Source organism: Falco rusticolus, chromosome 6, assembly GCF_015220075.1.
Source record: "Falco rusticolus isolate bFalRus1 chromosome 6, bFalRus1.pri, whole genome shotgun sequence".
In the NCBI taxonomy this organism is placed as follows: domain Eukaryota; kingdom Metazoa; phylum Chordata; class Aves; order Falconiformes; family Falconidae; genus Falco; species Falco rusticolus.
This window is the reverse complement of record NC_051192.1, coordinates 9,037,337-9,058,848: the sequence shown is the minus strand read 5'-3', so window position 1 is coordinate 9,058,848 and position 21,512 is coordinate 9,037,337. Positions and strand designations below refer to the sequence as shown.

At 49.8% G+C, this 21,512-nt stretch overlaps 1 long non-coding RNA gene across 4 annotated transcripts; it reads right to left on the bottom strand.

Annotated features, from left to right (window-relative positions):
• Window positions 1-1,285: 1,285 nt before the first annotated feature.
• LOC119150244 lies at window positions 1,286-10,278 on the bottom strand. 4 transcript variants are annotated; one of them, XR_005104983.1, is made up of 4 exons: window positions 9,782-10,278; window positions 9,505-9,695; window positions 9,257-9,355; window positions 1,286-8,358 (listed from the first exon to the last, which is right to left on the bottom strand). It is a non-coding gene; the product is annotated as an uncharacterized LOC119150244 (long non-coding RNA). The 4 variants fall into 4 exon arrangements; XR_005104984.1 differs by having other exon boundaries at window positions 9,505-9,689; XR_005104985.1 differs by having other exon boundaries at window positions 9,505-9,675.
• Between the last annotated feature and the right edge of the window lie 11,234 nt (window positions 10,279-21,512).

The following is a 21,512-nucleotide window of genomic DNA, read 5'->3' as shown; positions in this document are numbered from 1 at the left end:
TTGACATTTTGGGTTTAGTTAAAGCACAAATCTTCTCAAAAATAAGGGGTTTGGAAACACTATCTTACTGTTTACAGTTTGGAAAAAAACCCAAATCAACACTCCTGCATTTGTTTTTGAGAGTAGACGTCACTTGTCCTTCACTTTCTGCACAGACAATAACAGTGGGTTTAGATGTCTCGTTATCGTAGCCATGAATAGCTGAGAATGGAAAAATCAACATCTGAAACCGGGTGAGCTTTTGATGCTACCTCCATATGACAGCTTTAACAAGACTTCCACCCCTCGTGAGTCACTAACTCTCGCTGCAAGCCCCTGGCCGGAGCGGGAAGCTGGAGCATGCATTGTACACAAAGCCCTTTGGCAGGGAGAAGTTCTCCTCCGGGTTTGTGTGACGCTGCCTCTGACTCTGCCACATCCCATCCTCGCTGCGGTCTGCAGCACATCTGCAGGTTCCTCAAGGCAGCTGCTGGGACTCCTGGTAAAAATGTCTCTGCATTTCCTGGTGACTTGGGTTTTCCTCGAACGCTAAGGACACTTGAAATGGAGCAAGCGAGCACCATCAGAGGGGCGGGCAGACTGTGACAAGATGTTCGGGTCAGTTAATCCAGGGCTTGGCAGAGTCCCGTGGCTCTGTGGCAACAGTGAGGTTAACGCACTTTTCTGATTGCAGCACTAGTTATTAACCAAAAGACACATTCAGTGGGTAAAGGTGGGAGAGTCTCAGCTCCCTGGCTTATATCGGAAGAAGAAAGTACCCTTCAGGACTTCAGACTCTGCAGTAAAAGGATGCATTTTGTGAAAAGACACTAGGTACTATCAGGGAAAGGATCTCAGCCCCAACCCAACACCTTGTTAGGTTATCGGCTGAAGGAGGAACGCTCTGTGCTGCTGAAGGTGAGGTGCCACTGAAGTGTGGGTGACAAGCAGAGCCAACACAAGAGCCAGTGGCAGGGTCCCCCCCGGGCAGCCGAGAGATAAGGGTCCTCGCCCAGCGCAGCCTCGGCAGGGTGGCTGGCACAAAGCGCGGTGGAGCCCGTCTCTGCCTGCCCTCACGTTGCCAGGACGAGCCCCGCAGAGCACAGCAATTATTTGCTATAGAGGATGCATTTTTGGCACCCAGTATGCAATATGTTGCTGTCACCCTCATGACAACTCCGTAATCTCTTCTTTCCTTTCCAGTGTTTTTGTCCCAGTTTCCAAGAAGCAGACATGAAGGATTTACTCTTCTGGGGTGGGATAATTCCTCACCAGGAAAGAAATGAACAGAGACAGAGTCAGGAAATTCTTCACTTGTCTATTTTTATTTACAGTGGAGTTCCTGTTATTATCTTGAACAAAAATAGCACAACAGCAAGGCTGCAGCCAAGTTTCCTTTGCCTTTCTGCAGGAGCCCATTGACGCCAGCCCCCGGCCACAGCCCCCTCCCACCGCCTCTCCCCACGGCCAGCACTGGCTCAGCCCAGGGCAGCCCCAAGGATGGGCACCAGTGGTAGCCCCACGCCTCACATGCTCACCTAGTGGCACTCAACCAAACCAGCACTTACAGCTCCTGGCAAGTCCTGTCTGCACCTGAAGGTCCCGAGTCAGCTGGTAGCAGCCAGCCAGCATCGGCACTGGCGATGGTGCGGAGATCCCGACAGTGCACACTGCCCCTGCGGTCCCCCTTCCAGGGTGTGACGAGTTAAACCACCCGGGTTTAATATTTACCAGCAGAAGCAAACAGGTGGTGATACCCCTGTCAAAAAGTAACACAGGCCATATAAAGTACTACTAAAAGATGACACAAGAAGAGGCAGAGAAGTGGTACTGTCTCCACGGGTAACAGCTTCCATACTGAGAGGCTTTCCATTTCCAGCAAGGTTACGCTATGCCCACAGTGACGCCAAGGGGAGAGCAAGTGGCAGCACCTGAGTTATCGTCAGATGAGTTACTGTCCTTGGGATGCGGCAAAATCACAGGCTGTTTTTAAGTGCTTCTCCTTTAAAAATCAATTGGTGGTTTTCACAGCAAACCTAGGTTTTGGACATCATCTTCAAATCCATCATGTTTTATCTTCAGAAAAAAAGGCAGGATCTGCCTTTTACAAAGCCAAGGAGCTGCCAACTGCTTCTCACTTCCTCCCCAGCAAGGACGTACGTGTAGGACAAAATTTTCAAAGCACCTCCAGAGATTAAGCACACATCTCCTGTTGACCATCAATGGGACAAGCGCACCCAACTCCCTTAAGCTCCTCCGGAAAGCTCATCTTTTGATGTCATTTCAAAGGCTTCAAAGCTAAGATTTGTCTCTTTGAGGCGGGAAAAAAAGGAGTGCGAAAGCGTTAAAGCAACTCATCTTAAAGCCCTTTGCCTAGTCCTGCCAGGGTGCAGAGCATCACCAAGCAGGGAGCCTTCCCTGGCTCCTTCCCTGGCTGACCCTGCCGCTGTGATGCCCACGACTGCCCTCTCCCAGGGAGGAGAGGGATGGGACCGAGGAAGACGGTGGCAGAGCCAGCAGCTTGGCCCAGGGTTTGGAGGGCCTGCAGCAAGGGAGTGACATCTCCTACCCAAGGAGACCAGAGTGCTCCAGAGCTCCAGAGTGCTAACACCACTCGTGCTAATCCCTGCCTTATGGCCAGGCAGCAGAGGCACGGGCAGCGAGTGTGCCTTGCTCACAGTCAAAGGCAGGAACTGCTACTCCTGGCTTTGCTACAAGGACAAGCCCTTTCTTCCCTGTGCATCTCCCCACCTTTCCCACATCTGTTTTCTTTGACACCAACCAGAAAGTCCTCTTTGAAACATTTCAGCCTCTGAGATAGGAAGTTGCTGCTAAGAGCTTCATGAAAACATGCAGCTGGACATGGTCTCTTCAAATGCTCCTTCGAAGGGAAAGAATTATTACACCTTATTGGGCATCGGAGAATTCAGTCTTCAGCCTGTGGCCCGCTCTTATATGGAGTTGCTGGATTTTAATAGATGCAAACTGTAAAGTTTTTTCCTATGATTATGGTATCCATAGCAGTGCTAGGCTGAGTAGACTCTCTGAGTGCTCATTTTCTTCAGTATTATGAGAATTCAGTCAAAGTCAGCCCTCAGCACCATGAGAATCATATAAATCCATAGGAAAAAAAGCAGTCTTAAATAGTTCCACTACTCACTGAACACTTCTTTTCCCTCCAAAACAGATCAGGCAACCAAAATGAGAAGTTATGTTTTGTGGTTTGCCCAGGGAGGGGAGAGACAGAGAGTTTGGGGGGGCTCCTTTGCCAGTTTTGCTACAAAAAACGCGATAGGCTGAACCAGAACATCGCCATCCTGGTTGTTACTGCTCCCAGTAACAGACCAGCTCCCCAGTCATGCACAGCGGTTTGCTCGTGCCCCCACCGAGCCGGCAGCTGGCCCTGGGCAGGAGAGCCTGGCTCAGGCAAGGCGGCAGCGGCAGCCGCCCGGAGTTCATCCTCTGACCTCCCGTCCCGCTCCTTGCCATGATGTCATTTTTGCAAAGTGCAAAGTAGGCGCCTGTTTCTGTTTCCATTGTGGTATCACCGCCGGCGATGATAAGGATGATTTATTTTGATTACAGTACCCAGGCACTCCAGTCAAACAGGCAGGCCCCCCGTGTGCCAGATACAGGGCAAAGCAAGAAACGCTGAAGGTCACCTCCTCCCCGGTGAACTTGCCGTCTGGGTGAGACCTTGTGCAAATACCTTAGCAATGTAAATGCCATCTTATGGTTTACTAATCACCTCGATGAATCAAGGTGGGGGGCTCTTGTTTACCTTACAAAAGCTTCCCAAAATAGCAGAGCAATCAGAAACGTTGGGCCATAAGCACTTCCCCATCCCCACAGTCCCTCCTCTGGAGTGGGGCAGCGGGGGGAGTCCCCGGAGGTAGCTCTGCCCTGCTACCCCCCTGCAAAAGATGCCGTACCCAGGGAAGCTCCCCCTGATCCCTCCTCCCTCCTCTGGCTCTCTGGGGCTGTGTTCTGTCTGCAGCACAGCCAGCTTTTATGTCTCCCCAGGGGCAAGAGAGGGAGGGAGAAAGCCTGGCTGAGGAAATGGGGATTAGCCGGCACCACTGCTCGCTCCACCGTGTTCCACTGGCCTCCACGTAGGACATCCACCGGAGGTGTCACAGCTCCCATCGCTCCGTGGCAGGGACACCATGCGTCCCCCACCTGCAGCGACATGTGCTTCCCTTAGCTACTGCCCTGCAGCTGTGGCTCACAAAAGAACTTCTTAGCCCAGAAGTCTCACTGAAGCCAGTGGAAGAGCTCACATCACCAGTTAGGGCTCACACCTCCGGGAGCGAGCAGGGTGGCAGGGAAAGGGAGTGAGGGGCTAGGCGGAGATGAATGGGTATATTGTTCCCGCCTGCCTGCCTGCAGTTTTATTAAGTGCAACATCTTTCATAAGATATTAGAGCTGGTTGACATTTCTCAGCCAACACTTTTTAAAAAAAAATTTCAGCCAGAAGTTGCTTTCAGAAAACCTTCTGGTTGGAATAAAAAGTTGCCAACTTTTCTATTATTTTTTTCTATTTTCACAGGAAAGGTCCTTTTTTTTTTTTTTTTTTTTTTTCCCCCTTCACTGTTTCTTACTCCTTCCCCATTCCTTCAGGTAAAAAAAAGAAAAACTATAACAGAGCAGTAGGTTTTGGTTTAATGTTGACAACCTTTCAATAATACTTCACCCAGCATGACTTGTTTTTGTGAGAATGCTGAGCTACTGTAAAACTTTTCAAGCAACACTTAAAAAGTTGTCACTGAAAGAAGGTGTCATTTCTTAGAAACCTTGATAATCAAACCAGGGATCTAGACCCAAATGTTGCCAGAGCCTGGGTGGGTTGATTTGGGTCCTTCTCTGGCACCAGCTGTACCCAGCGCTGATATGGCCAGAGAGAAGCCGAGGCAGGAGAAGTACCTGCCCCAAGCCATGGCATGCCAGGAGAGCAGGGAGCAGCTCCAGGCTCAGGAGATGCGGCGGCCTTTGAGAGAAGGCTGTGACAGATAGAGGCAGAGGAGGTGAGGAGATGGCAAGGAAGGAACGGGGACAAGCGTGGGAAGAAAGCATCCAGTGCCCTGGCTCTGCGCTCCTGCATGCCGCTGCCGTGTGGGTCGGTCCGCCGGCAATGGCAGCCCCCAGCCCCTGGCTAGCACCAGGGATAGGCGGCACCAGCACGGGTCAGTGGGGCTTGCAGGCAATGCACAGGCTGAAAAGATCATGAAAGGCATGGCTGAAAATGTCAGCGCAGGTAGCACTGAGTCAGTACCACTCCCTCCCTGAAATCCTTGCTCAGGCAGCTGTTCCCAGGGCTGCAAAAACAAAAGGCGTGAGAAGAGAAGGAGACCCAGGGAAAAAACCAAACTACAGCTATAGAGTGTAACTATCGTAAACAGCTAATTTAAGCAGCTTAGCACAAGTCTTGTTTTGGGCATCGTAATGGCACGCTGGCTGCATCCATTATGTATGGAAACAGAAATTTGCTGATTCAGCTGTGAGGGCTTTTGAAGTGATGGCAGCTGAATTCATCCTTTTAACTGAACAGGCACGTTCTTAACAAGCTGCCGCTTCTCCAGCCTGACAAATGGTTTCTAAGACATCCCTTCTCTTTCAGCTGTTTGTCACTCACTCACGCTCCTTCAGGTATAGACGCTTGTGTGGTTTTTGGTTGTTGTGTTTTTTTTCACAGCAGAGCACTCCCTCTTCCTCTCCAGCCCATCTGGCTGTGCAGCATCACACTGCAGAAACTCTTATGCAGCACCAGAAAAAAAGAAAACAGCTGGGGAAAGGTTACCGTGTCACATGCCCTCCCCCACAGATGCTATAATCTGATATACTCAGCTCTCAGTATCTGGGGTAATGAGGGAAAAGAATGAAAAGCAGAACAAATACTACAAAATACATGTAAATAAGGCCCCAGGAATGTCGTGCTTTAACATCTTTACCTTTGAAAAAAAACAAGTTTAAGATGCAGTATGAGGTTATAAATAAAAACAAAAACCCATTATGTATTATACTTTAAAATGGCTCTGAAAGAGTTCTGGGTTTTTCAAACATGGCACATCTAATCTGTAGATCAGATAAGGCACCCACAGATAATCAAGAGTTGACTATAAAACATCTCTTTTTGAATGACAGCTTGAAAAGTTCATGCACATTTCTTATGACAAATCCCCTAATTATCATTTCCATCAATAGACTGTTAACACATATTCCGGGCACTACAGGCAGGAGAGAAAAAACAAGTGGGAAGTACCAGAGCCTTATCGTTCAGATGATAAAAAGTGCAAATTCTAAGCAGTGTTAGAAAAAGCCAGTGGTCAGCTCAGATGAGGATGGGGTTTGTACCTTGCTCATCAAGACTGCCCGCTGTAGCCAATGTCATATGCCATGACACCACAGAGCCTGTAGACGTGGCCCTCAGACTCGAGTTTCACAGCTTCTCTATTCAGCAGCAGGCAGGGAAGGGGAGGGCCAGTGGGACAGAGCCCATCCAGGGGGTTCACGCTCCCTCCACGTCTCGCTGGCTGGCACGGATAGTGAAACCTGGCCTGAGGTCTCCCTGGCAATCCTTGTGTGCTTAATCAGATGTGTGAACGTAGTCCTAAAATAAAACTGAACTGCATTTTCCACCACCCCCACCCACACAATGAGAAGCCCGCCCGATGTGCTGTGTATAGGTAACGCTGTTAGTAACTTCTCTCTGCAGGTGCAGCTTTAGGAGGTGGACAGTTTGGATTTCAGGAGCGCACGGTCCAGCCATTCATTAAGACAGAGTCAGTCACAAAATTCAGATCCAGACCTGATGAACCTTCAAGTACATCCACGTTTCAGCCTGTGTTGCAATATGGGGTCTGGCTCTGCCCATCGTGAAAACAATTACCTCCAAAGCACAGCGTTCTCCCTAAAACTCAATTTCTACCTCCTCCTTAAGCAAAGTTCATGGATTTAGATGTGGGCTAGTCAGAGTGGCCACTTCACAAAGGGATGCAGAGGCCAGCTCAGACCTCTGGCTGAGGAAGAAGGAAGCATCACCTGGAGCCCTCACTGCATCTTCATGTGCCCACTGGGACTCCCCCCGCCTCAAACCTAAACCTGAGCAGACCACAGCTTCCCATGAAGCCATCCCAAGTCAGCTTCCCACTGGTAGAAAAGCCTAGTTTGAACACCCGTTCCCAGACCAACCAGACCACATCTCCAAGCATTCGTGAGCAGTTGGAGGGAGAGGCTCAGAGAGACCAACCCAAACACTGCAGCCTGAGCTCACTGCTGGCCAAACACTGGTGACTCGCTGGGGCTGGAGTCCTAAGTGCTGGGATTTGCCTCTTGTTCTGGTAGCTGTACCCTGACAGCCAAAAGCTGGCCAAGGGCACCCAGGCAGAGTGCCCTGTGGACCCACAGAGCCCTGGCAGCACTGCAGGATGATGCCAGGCAACAAACTTTTAGGAGGACACAGAGGAGTTGGATCATGGAGACTATGCTACAAAGTGCTATTTTTGTCCCTTCTACTCATAACAGGGGCTCAAGTCCACGCGTGGCACTTCTCTTCCACTCTGAGTCACTGGGACCATTTTCAATGGCCCATACGTTAGTACCACATAGGCAAAGCAGTTTCTCAGCTCTTGTTGGTTGGACCTCCAGATAGAAGACAGCGATACAGCAAAGGAGAGGATAGAAAAGGCTCTGAGCGGCTCCCAGGAGTTTCTTCTCCCAGAATGCACGACAGCACCCCTGTCCAGCCTAAGAGGTGTGGACATCCAGGGTACCGCTCTGAGATGCTCCTGAGTCCCACCAAATTGCTCCAAAGTAAGAGCCCTCGCCAGTGCCCAACTTGGAGGAAGATGTCTAAGCTCCTGGGCCACCACGACCCCGCAGACTCCACAGGAGGAATGCAGCACAATTGGGGGGCAAGAAGGGGGGGCACCAGGGACATTCCCCAGCACCCTTGCTCCTCCATCCACTCTGTCAGGAATTCACCCCTGCAACGGGCACCGGCCTATCAGCTTCACAGGCTACATGACCCAGAAAGGCGAATGATTATTTGGGAGACAAAATATTTACCTAGAAGAGTAGGGTAAAGTGCAGCAAACTTTATGAAATCCATTATGAAACTCCATATGCAGATCTCATGCACCTGGAAAGCCCTTTGGTATTCTTGTGACAGAGCAAGTCCTAAAATGGAGGGATCTCCTACCCAAACATCAGTGAGATTGTGTCACTTGCAGCCACTGGGTCAGAAGGAACAGACTGCTTCTCGCAGTGACCCGTTTAGTCTTCCTCTTCGTGGCTGTGCCTTTCTCATTTAGGAGATCAGCTTGCTCTTGCCAGATGAAGTCAAAGTCACCACTGTGAATCCAGCTTTTTTTTCCTTGTTTCTTGGAAAGCACCAGTCAGTACCATGTCAAGAAAAACAAACAGAGAGGTTTGCTTAGGATCTATTTAAAGCAAAGCATCAGTGGTAGCTCCAATAACAACCCCGGGGCCAGTGCTGATGTTTGTGACAAAACTGGGGCTACTGTGCGTGAGAAGGGCAGAATCATTGCAAAACTGCAGTGAACATCCTGTCTTCCAACCAAAGAGGTCATAGCCATGCACAGTGCAAGTGAGAGCACTCCGCTCCAGCATCCTCGTCACTGACCATGTAGGAAAAGTCCTGGAGCTCAAGCACTGCAAGCTGACATAAGGTCCCGAAATCCAGCAGAGACACCCTGAGCAACACAAGAGGAGGATCTGAGGTTTTTTCCTCTGCCTATCAGACCCTGGGTGGATGAAGATTTCTCTGACCTAGGAGAAAGCCTGCACCTTGAAGGGGGGTGACCCAGCAGCGTGCTCGCTGCCACCCCCTCCCACACCCACCCTCGGTGTCTGGCAACAGAAACCAGCTGGGGAGGCAGTGGTGGAGCAGACCAGGGGCTGCAGAAATTCCAATCCCACCGGGGTATTTCCTGCTGGAAAGCACATGGACACACACCCCACACAGCTGGGAGTCCTACACCACACGCACGCTGAGCCCAGGGAAAGGGCTACTAGCGCATCCCCACCTCACAAGAGCATAGTGAGGCTAATTTCATTAGTCTCTATGAAACACTCTGACGCTCTCCATATGGAGCACAAAGCGTTATTAAACAGCCATGCAGAGCAAAGCAAATAGTGCTTCGCTTTTGTTTATATAAGGTATTCTGCTGATACCATACCCTTGGGAAACAGTAACAGCTATGGTTACGATAGAGTATTTACTACCACCACAGCTCACTGCAGCAATACTGACCGTACCTCTAAAAGCAATCTCAGAAATGTCTAGTCCACAGGGAATCTCGCTCTGTCCCACTTACAAGCATGCCAGTGCTTGCCTTTTCCTTCTGCAGCTCTTTTCTGTAAAAGAGACATTCATAACTCCAAGCTCTTTACCAGTGAACCTAATCCAGCAAGTATCCAAGACATTCAGGAAAAGAGACTTTCATAGCATTGGAATTTTTCCATGCCAGCACTTTTTCATCCTAAGATAAATGGCTTTTACTTACGGGGCTAAAGGGTCTATTCTTTTCAAAATACTTCTCAGCTTCAAAGCAGCAATGGAAATTGGCCGTGCACCTGGCCAGCTGATCCAGCCTGGAGTCAGCCAAACAGCAAAAGGCATCTTTCTTTCCTGCAGCGCCAAGCGGTGCTGTGCAGTGGACAAGCAGGCTGGAGGGCTGATGTAAACAGGCTAGCACTTAATTAATCAGAATGTATTTAAACAGAGCCCGGTCAACACGGCGCACTGAATTTCCAACCCGGGGGCTAGTGGCCAGGACTCACCTGCCGTTTTGGATGCCGGGTCTTGGAAAAGCCTCCTTCTGGGGAGATGGCTTTTAGGCACCTGGCTGCTGCACTGGGGCAACCCCCCCCTGAGCCCTGTCACCTACGCAGTTAACCTGAACAGGCACTGAAGGACAGTCCCCTGCAGCAATTTGGGAAGAGTCCACACCAGAAAACAGCTATGCCAGACCCCCTGTGCTCACGGACTCCTCTCAGGCACAAGTGAGAGCTCCTGCAGATACTGCATGGAAGTTGATTTATTTTTATCATAGGGAAGTCTATAGGCTCCACCTGATGAGACATTGTTTGTCCTTCTCACGAGACGAGCTTAGCAAGCACCTTGCTGAAAGCAGTCTTGACCAAACTGGTCCTGGCCCTGGACAGCAGAGAGAAGTACAAAGCAGGGGAGGAGGAAGAGGAGAAGATGCACACTGCTTGGGGGAGCTGGGCACTGTACTTGGACACCGGCATGGGTCACCATGTTTGCCTGCAAAGCAACTTACCTGAAGCCCAAGCAAGAGCCAAGAGCTGCTCCCAGCCCTTGCCTACCACTCTGCAGGAACTGGGAGGGCTCAACCAGAGATGACTAGAAAGTCCTAGGAGATCTTGGAGCCATCTGTGTCTTGCTCCAAAACTCTTCCCTCTGCAGCTCCCTGCTGCCCAGGACCACCCATTTCTCCCCACCTTGCTTACCATTCCCCATCCCCAGCACGTCCCTCCTCACTATGGTCCCACCGCAGCCAGCCCATGGCTCCTGGCTGTCCAGCGCCAAGACCACCCGCAGGAGGTTGCACAATGCTTGGCCACATTCAACTTGACCCAAGCTGGGGTTGTTGCTCTCACTTTCAAGAGCCAGAGCCATAAAAAGAGATGGGATTTGCTGGCCAAGGAGAGGCCAGGGCGAGCTGATGCAGTGCAGGCTCCTGAGGTCAATGGTTGCAGCATTGTGCCGGGGGAGGACATGCAATGCCTAATGTGGAAATGTTTGTATTTGGAGCAAGATATAGTTACATTTAGCCCGTAGCAGCTGCAGAGGCTGTTTACTGTAGCACACAGTCCTCAGCCTATTAGCTGAAAGCCTGACAGTGACCAGATGCAGAGAGGAACACTGCGAAGCCTGCAGCCATATTTATCTCCTTGCCAAGATCCCAACAATACCTTGCCTAATAAGTCTGGCACAGAAATAATCATTTAAAGAGCTAAAAAACACAACATCCGCAGCCCATCTTTACAGCCAGAAGGGGAGTTTTGTGAGGGTTACAGTCTAATCTTTCACCGTCCCAAGTGCTTCCCTCCTACTTCACAAACAGCGGGGTGATTTATTTCCTGAAAGGCTGGACACGAGCCTCCTGCATGCAAACGCTCAGCATGGAGGCTGCACCTCTGCAGCCAAACCCAGCGGCTGCACGGGGAAGCAGGGAGCACCAGAAGCCACCACGCTGCACCTGCAGTGCCGGCAGGCTCTTCGGCATGGGGGGTCGCCTAATTCACGAGGGGCTCCCCCACCACCCCGCACCTCCGAAGCTGGGAGGAGAGCTGGTCCCTAGGGCGGGCAGCCCTGACCCTGCTGCTGAACCGCGGCGCGCACGCAAGCACCGGTCTGCGCACGTCTGGCGCGGGGAGAAGGACAGGCTGTACTGCCACAGCGCGTGTCCCAGCAACACCCAGCGCTCCGCTCATTAACCTTAACCTGCTGAATTAAAAAAAAAACCCCACACAACATAAAAAAAAAAAAAAAAGCCCAACACTCATTAGGTGCTTTCTGAGTACACTGAGAACCCTGTCTTTGCTAGCAGGAGATGCTGGGTGTTGGATCAACTGGATGTTGGATCAACATCAACACCAAGAAACATAAAGCTGCGCTCCGCTGGTTCACGTAGTTGATGACCTTGGCTCGCAGATAAGCCTGTGTAGTATGAGCTTCTGTGTTTTCCAGGCTGCAGGTACCAGGTGTCGTTGAAGGTCAGCGTTGAGGAAAGGGCTCTCCCACAGTTGGGAGAAGGTTACAGAGAGTGATTTTTATGCAACATAAGCTTGTAGATGATTAACAATTTTCTTTCAGTTAACCACGAAGTTAATAGTTATTCAAAGCACTCCGTTGTAATGGGAGTGGAGATGGGGAGACGTACTACATTAACCTTTAATCTTGGACTGTGCAATAAAAATTAAAATGGAATATGGCACATAAGTATGATTAATTCTGCTTGCAAAGGGAGAGGGTGTCAGTGTATGCTTTGGGTGGGAGTGTTTCCTTCTGACAGCAGGATGCCTGATGCAGGTGAGGATATGCCACAGGAAGGCTTCACTCAGTGTTCAGTCCTGTGTTTTCTGCTTTTCTCAAGCTCAAACCACGCTCCGTTTCAAAATCCACTTTGTTAGCTCTGCACCTCCTAAAAATATCTAAACATTCAGGAGCGGATGGATTCTTTTTTGTTGTTGTGAAGGGGAGAAAGGAGAAAGAAGGGTGAAACTTGGTGATTGGTGGAAGAAGGCTACCATCAGTGAAACATCTGCTAGCCTGCACCTGCTGCGGTGCACAGCTCCAGGGAGAAGGATGGAGGATTTCCGAAAGAGCTATGCCCCCTTGCCTTGCCTTGGCCACCTCTCTAGCCGCAGCCGTGGTTTGAGCTCGGCACTGAGCACAGCCGGTGCGGTTCCCCTGCCCAGGGCTCACCAGTGCCTCCCAGCCTCGGCCCGCACCACAGCTGCTTTTCCCAAAGACACGGGGCCATTGCCATGCGCACAGGGACTTGCTGAGGTCAACGCCATCGAGTTTCTTTTCTGCTTGCAAGCTCAGTGGCAAACCTTCGGAGAAAAAAAAGAGCATGGGAGACAGGCCTGGGAGGGAAACTCTGTGCTCACAGTGTCCCCCAGCTCAGCAATGTTTGGTTCTGGGTTTTGATGGGGGTTTTGAAAAGTATTGCAAAATCTGCGTTTGGATTTATCTTTCCTCTTTTCTCCTTCCCGCTCCCCCAGGCCTGTCAAAAGTCCCTCGCCTGATGTCACTGGGGGTTTTGGCCAGGGTACTGGCAGCCAGCATGAGGGCTGAGGGAATGTGTTCCTCTGGCTGAATCAGAAATGTTTTGAAGCCGAATTCCTCCTACAGTTCAGATACACCTGAGTGAGCCTGCCCACTTGTTTTCTGAGGAGCCGGCACTTCCTTGTCCCAGCCAGCAGTGGAAGTGTTAAACTAGTACAAGCGGCTGGTTGTTTTTACAAATACTTTCTCAGCTATGGGTGTTTCTGTGAACCGTGCTAGATCTCCAGCTGTCTATAAGTCAACATGCATTTCCCAACACTTTCTGCCTTCATTTGACAGCCATGGTGATATAATATGTTCATTAAAAGAGAAATCAGCCAGCTGATGAGAACACGCTGGAAGCAGCTCTGCAGGCTGATGTGTGCTGGTTCCCCCAACAGCCGAGCGGCATGACCACGCACCAGCACAGCCCTGGCCCCCTTGCAAGGCTGGGGTCTGCCCCTGCTCCTGACAGCATTTGCTGAGCCAAGAAAAGCTGTTTTCCTACCCAGGAGAGGCACCTATGCAGAGCCGTTTACCCCCATGGGCCGGAGACTCGCATGCTGGCAAGAGCACAGGGAGAAGACATGGCTATTCCCCTGATCCGCCCGAGCTGTATCGCACGTACACAGGCTGCCAGCTTGCAGGCAAAGGGGAGACTAACACCTCCATGGCGTGCCTGCCGATCCCGGCACCATGCTCTGCTTGCCTGTTGTGCAGGAAGCCTCGGCGGGGAGGATGCAAGCATCCAGCCTCCACCCTGCTCTACCTCTGCCCAGGGGGTGTTGACTCCCTTCTTCCCCCATCATCAGCACCCAGCCGTTGCAAGACAGTGTCTGCTCATGCCCTCATTCCTGACACCAGGCTTTGCATTGGTTTTGGTAAACCCCGGCAGAGCTGAGCCTTGGCAATCACAGCAGGGCAGGCAGCTCCTGGCTGAGCTTGTGGGGAGCGCAGAAGCAGGCAACGCTTGCAGACAGCACAAGCAAGGCCCTCTGCTACCGCAGCCTGTGCCTAACAGCATGGACGGGCATCTCCTCGAGGTCTCACAGTCCCAGGCACCCTCCCAAGAAGCAGAGTAGTGGGCAGGGCAGGCAGGATGGCATGTCCCACTCAGGAGGAAGGCAGGTCACTCAAAGCCTGCGTCAGTCTGGGCTGTAAGAACACCTCATGTTCAGTGTCTCTGCCTTTGAGAAATGGGGTTAAGAAATAATGAGGTCATAAACGTAAAGAGATACATAATGGTGTATCTATACTGGCTCTGTAATTGCTGAGCTTTAGTGCACAGTTATCTACAACCTGGATAACTTGCCTCAAGGTAATCAAGAGGCAGCAGCAAATGGGTTCCATCCTCCCACTTTGAAACAAACTCCCACCTCCAAACATTATAAAGAAAGTTAAAAAGAAAGAGTTGCCTGCAAAAGTCTGCAGGATGAGGCCTTTTATATTTTCCAAAGCCAATGTGCACCCAAAACCAGGACGTGCATCACCATGGAGTGATGCTGAGCCAGCAACATCCCACAGAGCCACACCACATGGGGCACAGCACCCAGGAGAGGGAGGCCTCATGCCACCACTTAGCCCAGCTGTGGAACCAAACTTTGGCAGGACTCTATATAAAAATGCTCCTACATGAAGTTTATTTCCAGTGAGAACCAAACACGTGGGAGAAAATGCACTCCAGAGGAGCCTGGGAATAGGAGCAGGCATAGAGCAGCTGACTCTCGTCTTGCTGATGACAGAACCAAAGATCCAAGATGCTTTCCTGGAGAAAAAACAGGCCTCACATTTGCTCTGCATATATGTAGAAAGCACCTGAACGTGGTATTTAAAGGGAGGATATTTAGGAGCATGCCACAACCGTCCAGAAACCATTGTGTTGTGAATTACTGCAAAGTAACACTTAGATTCAGGCATTAACCCCAAGCTGAATGAGTAACTATCTAGTAATCATATCTGATAAAGCACGGTCATGCTGCATTTACATCTCTCCTCCACTTCCCACCTCTTCCATTTACTGGCAAAAGTCTTATGAGAAGCTGTAAATTTGCTGGAAAGGAAGGTACAGCAGCAATAACAACATGCTGCGCACAAAGTAGGCTGTATGCAAAGCCCACTCAGGCTTTCCTTCAGACCCTGGCATGCTGAGGGGCAGAGCTCAGTGCCCCCACCAGGCACACTCAGGTCCCTATCACGATGTACCTGTGGGCATGTGGAATTCATTTTCCCATGCCACAGCACACAGCTGCTTCTGCTCAGGTCTCTCCTACAGCCTCCAGCCTGCCCCCCCCCCCAGTTTTCTCTCTCTTGCTCCCTCTAAGAGTACAACTTTACATCAAGCGATATGCAAACATCCTCTCTAGTCTCCCCCTGTGCCCGTAGGATGTCCAGCCTAAAGCCCTGAGAGCCCCTACAGCTGGCACAACAGTGGGATTGAGAAGTCAAGGGCATCCACACAGCCATGTCCCCCTGCAGCATTGCTGAAGCGAACTACCTGTGTGCACAGTAAAGCCTCTGCAGGGCGCTTGCTGCAGGTGCTCTGTGGACAGACTTGTCAGCCTCCAAGGCTGTGAAACTGGTAATCTATAAAAAGCATGAGTCACTCAAAAAAAAAAATAAATCTCATATCCTTTTCCAGTTCAAAAGTGTTTCCTAGAACTGTACCGACTGTGAGGCCTTGAAGACACAACTGTTTTCTGAAATTAAAATTTCTCCTTTCTGATTTTTTTTTCTCCTGAAGCACATTGGTGGGGTATTTTGCTGTTTCTCATGTTTAAAAATTTTGTGAGCAGAAAATGGGTACTAACAATGCAAGAAATGGGAAAAGGAGAGCTGCGGCAGCTGAAAAGTTCAACTATTATAACACAAAGTACATTCTTTGCTTTTGGAGAGACAACTTCTACGCCACATGGATAAGCAGGCAACTGAGAAAAAGGCAGGGGAAACCAGATGCTTCATGTGCTTTCAGTCCACTGAGGACAAGGGAGCAATGCGGGCACCATCTGACCTTGAAACAGTGGTTGAAGAGAAAGATGACGCTGAAACATCTTCAAAAAGCAGTGACTTTTGTCTCCACAGTCCAAGGGGGACTACATCTCCCTGGCAGAAGAGAGCAGAAAGCCAGTCTGTCAGCCCGAGATGCAAGTGGACTCCTGCTGCGTGGGAGCTGAACACTGCTGGTGGCCTTGGAGGCATAACATCAGTCCTGGGAGAAATTATCGCCCAGCCAGAGCTTTGCATGGCTGTCACATGCATAATAAGCAAGTTATGTCTGTAGCAACCTGTTCACTGATTTCTGCTCTACTGAGAAGTCAATAAAAATTGACAATACCCCCATGAGATTGTTGTTCCTTGGTCACATATACCAGAAGTGTTTCTTCCGAGTAAAAAAGAATGTAGGAAGGGGCAAGACAAGAACTTTATTCTCTACATGGAAGTGAAACCGTTAAGAAAAGCTTTTGTCAGGCAGGACACCCATTCAGCAAGCACTGTGCTTGACGAGATCCTTCAAGGCCCTGCTATGCTGGGTGTACCAAAGGGAGAGGAGGATGCTTAATGCATCTTCATTGCTGCCTCTCTTGGGAGAGGCACTGCATTCTCCTTCTCTTTCTCCCCAGGCTTATCTGTTGATGGATTACACCAAAAAAAGCCCTTCCATAAAGCTCTATTAGAATGCCAGTGCATGCAGCGAGGGCCACTGAAATATTCCCAAAGCCACAGACAAAGCTGACAATCTGCGATATTTTAGCATAAGCTCTGACCCAGTATACAGCAAAAAAGACGAATGGCACTTCCCCCAGGGCAGGAATCACTTCTGAAGCTGCTGACAACTCACTGTTTATCTCATTGCTGCCCCAGTCTTAACCACAGTTTGAGATGAAACTTTTTTCAACCCGAATTCCAACCTGAAGATGCCCAGAAGAAAGACCCTTGACCTCTCTCCTGGTAGCTTTCTCAGCTCCTGGCGATGCTGCAGTATTGTTTCGTGCTTGCAGGTCAGGAGGAGAGATGGGTCTGGGGCAGGAGGAGATGGGTCTGGGGCAGGGGGAGAGATGGGTCTGGGGCAGGAGGAGATGGGTCTGGGGCAGGAGGAGATGGGTCTGGGGCAGGAGGAGAGATGGGTCTGGGGCAGGAGGAGATGGGTCTGGGGCAGGAGGAGAGATGGGTCTGGGGCAGGAGGAGAGATGGGTCTGGGGCAGGAGGAGAGATGGGTCTGGGGCAGGCTGTGTTCCTCACTGCTGCCACAGGGCAGGCAGCACTGCCTCCAGCCATGGAGGGAGCTCACAGCAGGAGCAGCGCACCCAGCTCCCAGGTCAGGGCCAGCCAGCCTCTTCAGCTTCTCCAAAGTTCACCTCTGTTTGCTCCTGTTGTTAGCGCCGAAGCAGGAACAAAACAGCAGATGCACCATTTAGGCAGTTTTGGTATTGCACAACTGAAAGAGAATAGGAAAGCACCCACAGGAACGGAGCCAAGTCAATAATGGAGACAGATTAAGCAATACATGCACCTGGCTGTCAGAAGTGTAAGATACTCTCTCTTTAGTAATTACAGACCAATTATAAAGTTAACAGCAATTCCAATAAGGATGTGTATTTCACAATACAATTTTGTTCATAATCCATCAGGAACAGTCATACCAAGGAGATACGGCTCAGAAACCAAACTGTCCTCACCCCTGCAGGCATGATCCTTCAAATGCCAATCTTGGGGGGGGGACGACACCTTGCAATAAGTCATAATTCATAATTAAATGATTAGTTATTAACAGGATGTAATTGAAGCTGTACTTTAATGTGACTTTAAAAAAAATCTCACTTTTAAGATAAGTAAAGGAAACCAAGATGAGATGAAGAGTTTGGGTATTGAATTCATGCAAGCTCAGTTAGCCTATAATTCTGCAAAACTAGAAACAGATTAAAGCTGGGTTTCAATATATCTGAAGACATCAAAGTCTGTTCTGCATGGTCTGGATGAAAAGCTGCAGATTTTCTGCCTCTTTATGGCAGTAAAATCAGGATGATCTCAGTTTATCCAATCCATCCAAAGAGTAAACAGAGAACAGAAACTATCATAAGATTGAGAATAGATCCATCCCCGAATTTAAGATAGAAAATCAAAGTCAGGTCTGCTGAAGTTCACAAAGTCTGACTTGCACTGAAATCCAATTTTGCTTCAAAATACTGATCTGCCATTTCACGCCTGCTCTAAGAGAGAAAACAGCCTACCGTGCTCCGAGTACCACATGGCAGCACAAAGTGGAGGTCTCCTGTGGTGGCACTCTAGTGCCATGGCTTAAGGCCAGCAGCAAGGAGCACTGCACCATCACCATTTGCTAACAGCGAGTAGAGACTGTCGAGCAAGTGATCCAGGTTGGCTGCTTCAGCACCTGGCCTGACCTGCCTGAAACGGGCTGCCTGGGCACACGCAGCAGCGGTGCCTGTGGGGATGCTCCTTGGTGCCACGGAACTGGATTTCCAAGCGCTGCAGATTCACATCCAGGCTATAAGCCACCCCACACCATACACCCACCCAGACAGGTGGTGACAGTTGAGTGTTGTCCACTTCCCCCACCTTGCTCTGCCTCTGCAATACACTGCAGATAAGCCCATCCACACAGCCACCAAAGAGAGGGTGACCCAGACTACATAACCATGAACACAAAATGTTCAGACCCATGGGAGAGGAAAAGAGCACACAACATGGACGGCATCAGGTGAAGAAATGCTGCCAACAAGCGCATAGAACCCCCTAATTCTCTACTTTAAGGGACTTTCTGGACAAGAGCAGCCAGCCAGGAAGTCTTCCCTTAAGCCTAGCATTAATCTCCTCACTGTCTCTTTTTCATACCTCCTTTCAGGCTTTATTTCATTCAAGTAGTGAAACCTGTTGTGGTTTACTTTGATAAAGGCAGAGCCAGTCACTCAGTGTGTTCAGGCAGTAGGGATGTTTTACTATCTCAGGCTGCATCGCCAGTTAGGGCTGAAAAGGTGCTGTTGTGGTTTGACAGCTAAGGGGATATGTGATTCTATCAAGGGGTATCCAAATATCTAGAGTGCTCTGTAAAGATTAAATAATTAACTATCAGGACTCCTGGCAGAAAGATAACCAAGCATGATCCCCATTCTCTAGATAACAAGAATATTTTTGTAATGAGTCATGGTTATAGGAGCTACCCAAGGTTTGCTGTGAGGTAGTGAACCTAAGCACAGGTACTGTGACAGGCAAAGGTTTACATGTCCCAGGCAGCAGTTTTACCATCAGTGGAGCTAATGCCCTCTAATGAACCGGTAGAGACAGGGTCTCAAGCTCGTGGAAGACACACAAGAGTGTGTGTGAGCTGCCATTTTAGTACACAGAGCTGAGCAGCATTTGGAGTGCTCAGAAGGGAAACAAGGTAGCCATGGAAAACTTTCTCTTCCATCCTTTTTTTTCCTCTTCATCCCCTTTGATCATCAAGCATCACTAAGAACTTTTCCATTCAAATTATTTATGGGATGACTTTGTAGCAACTAGAGCTAAAGTAATGCTTGTATATACACATATGCACGTGTGTGCATATGTGCATAGACACTTACACACAGAATTGCCATCACTAGTCTTCATAAACTTAGCAAAGGCTGCAGTACCCTGTCAATATAACACCTCAGTGCCTTTCCCTCTAGTGTCCTGTTATGTCATCTTTTTACTTATGCTTTATCTATGTTTAGATCATATCTCTGGGGCAAAGACTACATTCTTTATATGTTTCTCTGATGTACTTTTGAGATTAGACACACCAAGTTGAAATAACTCAAGTCTCTCCAAGTAGAGCATGCTATATTTTTGTGTTTTATGGTGGGTCCCTGGCAGTGAGAAGCTTTAAAAGCAAAGAACTAGAAGGACAAACCATAGATCACCTTTAAATGGCAACATTTCAGTGCATTTCACGTGCTGTGCCGTTGCCTTAGAAGCAGCCACACAGCACAGAGCAAACCCAAGCAGGATAATGTGGTGGAGAGCTCAGCAGGCAGACCACCCCCTCACGCACACCCCTGGGAGCCAGAGTCACCCACCGCCGATGCCTGGATGCAGCCCTGCACCAAACTCCTGCAGGCCAAGCAGCTGGGCAGGGGGCACCCTGAGGAGGCTCCAATGCCTCCAGACCGACAACTTTGCACACCATGCTTTCTTCTCATCCCTTGCTAGTGCATTTATTTCCCCACAGGCCCTCTTTCTCTTATGGGTTTTCTTTAACAAGTTTAACATCAGGTTTTTCCTCTTGCTTCAGTCTAGATCCACTAGCATTAAATTTTTTTCTTTTTTCTTTTTCTTTTTTTTTTTTAAATCAGCTTGCCTTGGGCATTGCCCTTTTTATAGGCAATTTAACAAAACAAGTCGCAGCTGCCCTGATGCTGTCTCCACACCATCTGCGTGAGCCCTGCCTGGGTGCTATCTGCCCAGACCAACAGAAATTTATCCCGGTTTGATAGGGACAGCCAAGACAGGGCCCTCAGTGTGACCAGCGGAGCCTTTGGGTCACAAGGAGCACATGCTGGTTCCCAGGGAAAGTCGCTAGGGCTGTGCTGGAGAGGTGACCCCCCCAGCCCTCCCCTGCCTGCTGCCAATGCTGGCACCATCCTGCCATGGGCAGATCAGCTCTGTGGGGCCCCCACACCGCTTCTTCCAAGTGGCGTCACTCGTTTCCTCTCTGTATCGTGTTTAAAGGCAGTATTCGTCTTGTCATATCTTGCAGCAGTTTCTCTGTGGCAGGTTGCCAAGGATGATGCTGGGATGTTTATTTCACCCTTTTGTTGAAAAGGATGACAGGTTTTTGGATGAGCCTGCTGTGGTTTGTAGAAGCAGAAAGGAAAAAACAGGTTGGTCCAAAGTTGAGGGAAAGAGATAAAGGCTGAGAACATTTCTGAGGCACCTGGACTTGCACCAGGAAGGGTTTGCTCCCTAGTGTGTGCACAGCTCCCATCATCAATAGTTCTGACACTGGTGCCTCCCACTTTGACAGCACTGGCTTGCACATCAGATAGCTCTGCAGCCCCTGTGCACACAACTGTCTGGAAATCTGTCTTCATATTTTGATGCAAACTGCCTGAACTGGGCTTTCCTCGCCTGCCCCCCCCCCCCCCCCCCACCTGCCCCTAGTTTGTTTTCTTTTAATATGATAGCATTGCTTAATGGAAGTTCTGCGGGCTTGGTTTAACTTGGGTGTCTTCTGTTGAAAGAGGAAAAAGGCATTCAGTGGCACTGATGAAATCTGTTCTGGAACAGAGAGTATTAACAGAGAAGGGCTGATGTCCCCTGGCAGTGCATGGGTCTGATGGAATGCTTATTTACAGTGTGGTGGCCTCCCCAGCTTTGGGGAGGGAGTTTATGCTGCCTGACCGTCACCCCTGCACTGGCCCCAAAAGGGGTGAACCTCTTCTCCTCCTCTTCTCCTGAAGCTCATGCTAGCCTACTGCACCCAGTGCTTGTCCTTCCCACATTTGCTGGGATGAAGGGTGTGTTGGGACACAGCGTCATGGTCAGCCCAACACTGACCTCAGACAGCATCACTGCTGAAGGCTGTGGTCCTATCCTGCCTCTCATCTCTGCCTGTACCTTCCTGCCTGGTGTCAGACCAAAGGCTCATGAAGCTGTGGGGTGAATTCCCTCTGCTTCTCAACCCCCCGGAGACCAACCCCTGCCCCACTAAATCATTCATTTCCATCTGGACCCGCG